Here is a 5476-nt window from a genome sequence, read left to right as displayed (position 1 = left end):
GTAGTTATCCAAGATGCAGAGCACCACTTGCAGAGCACCTTGGATGGCTCCTTTAGAGTTCTGACTGGTTCTGGCTGAATTCTGGAGCGGATTCACCGCATCACTAATATTGGAGCCACCAGCCTCCACTGCCTCCCTAGGGCCTCATGAAGAGGCTCCATCCCATCATCTGCTCCCTGAGCCCTTTTAGCTAGAGATGCCAAGGACTGAACCTCGGTCCATTCTCAAGCAAAATATGTCCTCTGCCTATGAGTTCTGGCCCTCCCATAAGATCTAAGCCAGAGATGTTGAATTTCTTTCAACCCAGGGCCAAATTCCATTTTGGAGAAGCTCTTGGAAGCATGTTCCAATGGTGGATGGGGCCACAAGCAGAAGGGGGCAGGGCTAAAGAAAAAAGGGACTAAAAATAGCAGCATATTTTAGCTTAAAGCTCTTACTGGCAGAAACTACAGAACCTTAGGAGATGCATTTCAACCTCTTAGCACAAGAACATAAGAGCCCTGCTGGATCAGATGAAGGGTCCATCTACTCCAGCACTCTGTTCACACAGTGGCCAGCCAGCTGTCAACCAAGGACCCACAAGCAGGACACGGTGCAACAGCAACCCTCCCACCCATGTTCCCCAGCAAGTGGTGTATATAGGCTTATTGCCTCTGATAATGGTATATGGGGGAAATTGCATAAAAGCCAGGAAACCACCAAACTATCCATGGTAGGGGGGAAGTGAAATATGGGGAACAGAAGAGGGCTAAATTGAGACCACAGAAGGGCTGGATTTGACCCCAAGGCCTGAGGCTCCTCACCTCTACTCTAAATGAACCTTAAGTAGTGAAAAATATATATTGTGTGTTCTGATCCTATGTGTACTAAAGTCCCATGGGCTCAATTAGAACTGTCAGTTAACTATGTATAGCCTTAATGTACTACATTTTTAAAATGTGAGTATCTTGAGCCTTGAAATAAATCACCATACATAAGAATGGGAAAGTGTTTTACCTAATAGCACACAGATCCTGGGTCTGAGGTAGTCAGTAGTCCTGCTCTTCCTCCACATCAGCACCGATGTCTGGGCCAGAGCCAGAAGCCAGTGAATAAGCAGGTCACAATGGTAGTAAGGAGGAGCAAGTCCAGGGGGCTCTTGTCAGTGGGCCCTCATCAGGTGCCCAGTTATGCTTACCCTTGATGTCGATCCTGCTGAATATATAACCTTGAAAGACATGGGTAATGAGAATGCAGATGTGACCCAGCCCTCCACATTGGTTAGCTTGCTAAGGGCCAACTATACTTTGTATTAAGGTTCTGCCCACACATACATACCAAATCATTTATGAAGGGAATACATGTGTGTAATTGCTGGCTTTTCCCTTTAAAATGCAAGTAGGCTTCATCAGGAAAGATTCTGCAAGCATTTTGCAAGGAGCTCAGAAGATTCAGCTGGTATGGAACTCGTTACTTCTGGAGGCAAAATGAGGAGAATATATAACTCCTGTTCTATATCAGGTACACTGTTTCCTGGTGCATTTCTAGACCCAGTTTAAGTGCTATTGGTTACTTTTAGAGCCTTAAGAGGTTTGGAACCAGTTTGAAGGACTCTTATCAACCTGCCTGGGCTCTAGGATCAGAAGGAAATACAGCAACAGACCATGAGTTAGGGCCTAAGAGAAACGATGAACAGAGGGCAGGAAATAAACCAAGAGCAAGACCTGACATGCCTGAAGCTGTAGACTTCAGCAAGGCTCATTTGGAAAAGGAAGTTCTTTATACTCCTTCTTGCCCAGAAGGACCAATGGCCAGCTTGGGTGGGTGGCGCCAGGCCAGATCTGGAAGGTTCTTTTCTGAGAGCCTTACATGGTTCAGCACTTGGGGGGCAGTGGTCAACAGTTCTGGAGAGTTTCCGGGATCTCCAGCTCACAGAGCCATCCTTAAGGTCTGAGACAGACTTCTGTAGAACTATTCTGACAGAATGTACCTTTGGCTCCCGCATGAGCTGTTCTTAAATGGTCCTTCAAGACCTTTTTGCTTCAATTTGCTTTAAATTATTGATGTTGGGCTGCCACTACTTTTTGTTTTATATTATGTGTTCTACAGATGGCTTGTCTGGGTTTGAGTTCTTTTATGCTGCTGTTTTGGTTTTAATATCTTAGATGTTTTATATTTTAAAATAGTTTTTGTGTTATTTCTGTGAGCCGCCCAGAGAAGGGCTTGTTTGTTTTTGCCCTGAAAGGCAGAATATCACGTAATTGAAATAAAAGAATATAAAGAAGTCATTGCTTGTGAGAAAAGGAAACACCTTATATTATAGATGTATGTGCATGCACTCTTCATAGGTGATATAGTACACGTCTGTCTTGTTCTTGGATATTGGAATTGCACTTAAAATTTGTATAGTTGGTTTGGTTTGCAGGTCGTATACTACCTTTCTTTTGACTGTCTGCTCTTTTAACAACCGCCGAATTATTATTATTATTATTATTATTATTATTATTATTATTATTTATTTATATAGCACCATCAATGTACATGGTGCTGTACAGAGTAAAACAGTAAATAGCAAGACTCTGCCGCATAGGCTTACAATCTAATAAAATCATAGTAAAACAATAAGGAGGGGAAGAGAATGCCAACAGGTACAGGGAAGGGTAAGTAGGCACAGGGTAGGGAAAAACTAACAGTAGAAAGTAACAGTAGAAGTCTGCACAACATCAAGTTTTAAAAGCTTTAGGAAAAAGAAAAGATGAACATTGTTTTACACAGCAGATGGCTACTCTGTGTCCAAAATGCAATTCTAAAGCTTGGTCAGCAGTGTGTTTCCCACCCACCCCAGCACTGTTGGCAGTGTTTTGGCTTGACTGTCATCCTTATAGATGTTCCTCTCTCTGTTTTTCATTGTAAGAGTCTCAGGAAGAATTACAGCATTAGATGGGACAACCAAAGTAACCCACATTCCCTGTGAACCAGGAGGGATATTGGCTTGCCTTTGAATGCTATATTCTTTTAGTGCCAGGAAGAATAAGCAATAGCAGCACAAGGCTTACTGGCACATAGATAACCAAACTGGAGAACCCTCAGCAACTATTACTAACTTACCTGGCAGGAGAGACAACTTGATCATGAAGGAGGTTTTCCCAGGGTGAGTGCATCCATTGCACTCTGGGTGTGCTGACCCCTGCGATTTCCCCAAATGCGGGAAACTCAACTGCATAATTTGTGGTAGTTTCACTGTTTTTAATCTTTGTAAACCGCCCAGAGAGCTTTGGCTATGGGGCGGTATATAATGTAATAAATAATAACAATAAATAATGCAGCCCTGTGAAGCCATTATAGTTCTTGTGGCCATGGATGCATATTTATATAATGTGTTAAATTGTACGAATAATATTTTCCTCTTAGGCTGCAATCTCATACACACTTCACTGAAAGCATGTCCCCGTTGAACTCAGTTGGGACTTACTTGCAAATAGATGCATATAGACACAGATCTATACACATTATAGGCCCCTTCCAACTCTACTATTCTATGATTCTATGATCTATTTGGAAGTAAGTCCCCATAGAGTTCAGTGGCAACTTGTTTTCAGGGAAGTATGTATAGGAGTGCACTGTTAAAGCATCATAACTTGACTATATAAATGCTTTGTCTAGCATTGCCTACAACATTTCTAGACATTATCTCTGTAGATGGATGTTCTCCACTTGGTATGTGGTTGAGAGGACAAAGAAGAAAATGCTTGGAAAAGCCATATTCTCTCTCTCCCCCTCACTCACACAAACACACTGAAAATTTGGTAAGCAGTACATATCAGTTTAGGAGCACTGCATACATATTGTAAGGTCTTTGATGCTGAATCTTTTCTTCTAACAATATTTTCCTTTTGTCTTTGTTTTAGAGGATTTCTGCCTGTTGAAACCAATTTGGGCTTGAGGATCACCTTTGGAATAGGTATCTGGATGCCATCCCAAGAAAGAGTGTCCTGGCATCTCCTGAGAGCCAATTCATACATTATGAACTAATTCTGACATGCACAAAAAGTGTCTCTCACAAATGTCCTGCTTGCAAGAGCAGTATAACAATAACAAAACTTTTTCACAGAAGATACAACTCGATTTCCCACCAGCTACATTTCTTTGTCTACAATGGTCCCCACCAAAAGAAGCTGGCATTCTTTCTTCCAAATGCTCGTCTTCTGACATTGTGCAGCTCTCACCATACACCTGAGCATTACTATTTGCACATATCAGAGTCAATTCATAATGTGTATCAGCTTTGAAATGTACAGGTCATGGATATCAGCAGCAAATGGTTGATCTGTTTTGATATCTCGGGCTCAGTGGGTTTTTATTGGTGGCAGGCTCATAGTCCTTGGGCCATTGTTGGCTTGTTTTGATGTTAGAAATTTGTTGCTTTAACTATATGCTAAGGGTGACTGTGGAGACCTTGGCATATATATTCTAAGGTCCATGAACAATGTTAAATTAGGGGGAACGGTGTGTCCCCCTTAAATCAGTGTGGAATCCTATGCATGTTTAGGCAGAAAAAAGTCCTACAACTCTCAACATCTCCCAGCCAGTTACATATCCACTTATTTCACATAATCCTCCTTCAGTCCATCCTAACCATTGCTACCATCACAGTGAACTCTTCCATCACATGGCAGTCTCCTGCTAAACCACATTAGAAGGAGAAAAACATTTTTTAAAAGATCTCCAATATGTAAACAATGGTTCTAGTTGTCTGCCAGACATGTGCCGTGCATGATCATATATGGGAGCGGCCCAGTGTCTGTTATACAAGCTCTCTATTGATTTGATGTCCGCATTAGGATGTGGAGGGGGTGAGGACTGGGGAGAGGACAGGATATGAAGCGTCTGCTATAATCCAAAACTCCAGTTAGGCAGATACAGCTAATTACTGTAACCGTGCTATATTCAGAGTTCACAATAGTTTAATCTCTATTAATATGGTAGGCATTTAATAATGTAATAGCCATATCCAAGTTAGTATTTCTCCCACATACTCAGCTGGCAGGAACATGCTTTTATCTGCCTTATGAAAAAGATATTGACCTTTTGTCAGAAATCAGTAATCACATTTTGCAGGGTGGATGAAAATGTATTATAACAAATAACACAAAAGAAAAGGCCTTTAAAGGAAAATAAGGCTATTATCATAGCAAGACAACATAAATTTGATTAAAACAAATGATGCCAAGCTGACTCAAGTCTCATTTTTAGAGATGGCATGTAGTCTAATGTATAATGGCAAAGCGATGACAATGGCGATGGTTGTTGTTAGTAGTATAATAGTAGTAGTAATAGTATTTTATTACTTTTATATCCCATCATTCCTCTAAGGAGCCCATGGTAGCATACATCTCTCCATTTTATTCTCACAACAACCCTGTGAGGTAGGTTAGGCTGAGAGTCAGTGACTGGCCCAAAGACACCTAGTGAATTTTATGACCAAGTGAGAACTAGA

The 5476-nt window shown here is 41.3% G+C and overlaps 1 non-coding gene across 1 annotated transcript; it reads left to right on the top strand.

The window, feature by feature from the left end:
• The first annotated feature begins 3079 nt into the window (after positions 1-3079).
• Positions 3080-3240, top strand: LOC134399820 (U1 spliceosomal RNA). The gene has a single exon (XR_010025526.1). It is a non-coding gene; the product is annotated as a U1 spliceosomal RNA (small nuclear RNA).
• The last annotated feature ends 2236 nt before the right edge of the window (positions 3241-5476 follow it).

Source organism: Elgaria multicarinata, chromosome 5 (assembly GCF_023053635.1).
Source record: "Elgaria multicarinata webbii isolate HBS135686 ecotype San Diego chromosome 5, rElgMul1.1.pri, whole genome shotgun sequence".
NCBI lineage: Eukaryota > Metazoa > Chordata > Lepidosauria > Squamata > Anguidae > Elgaria > Elgaria multicarinata.
This window is presented reverse-complemented; position numbering and strand designations above follow the sequence as displayed.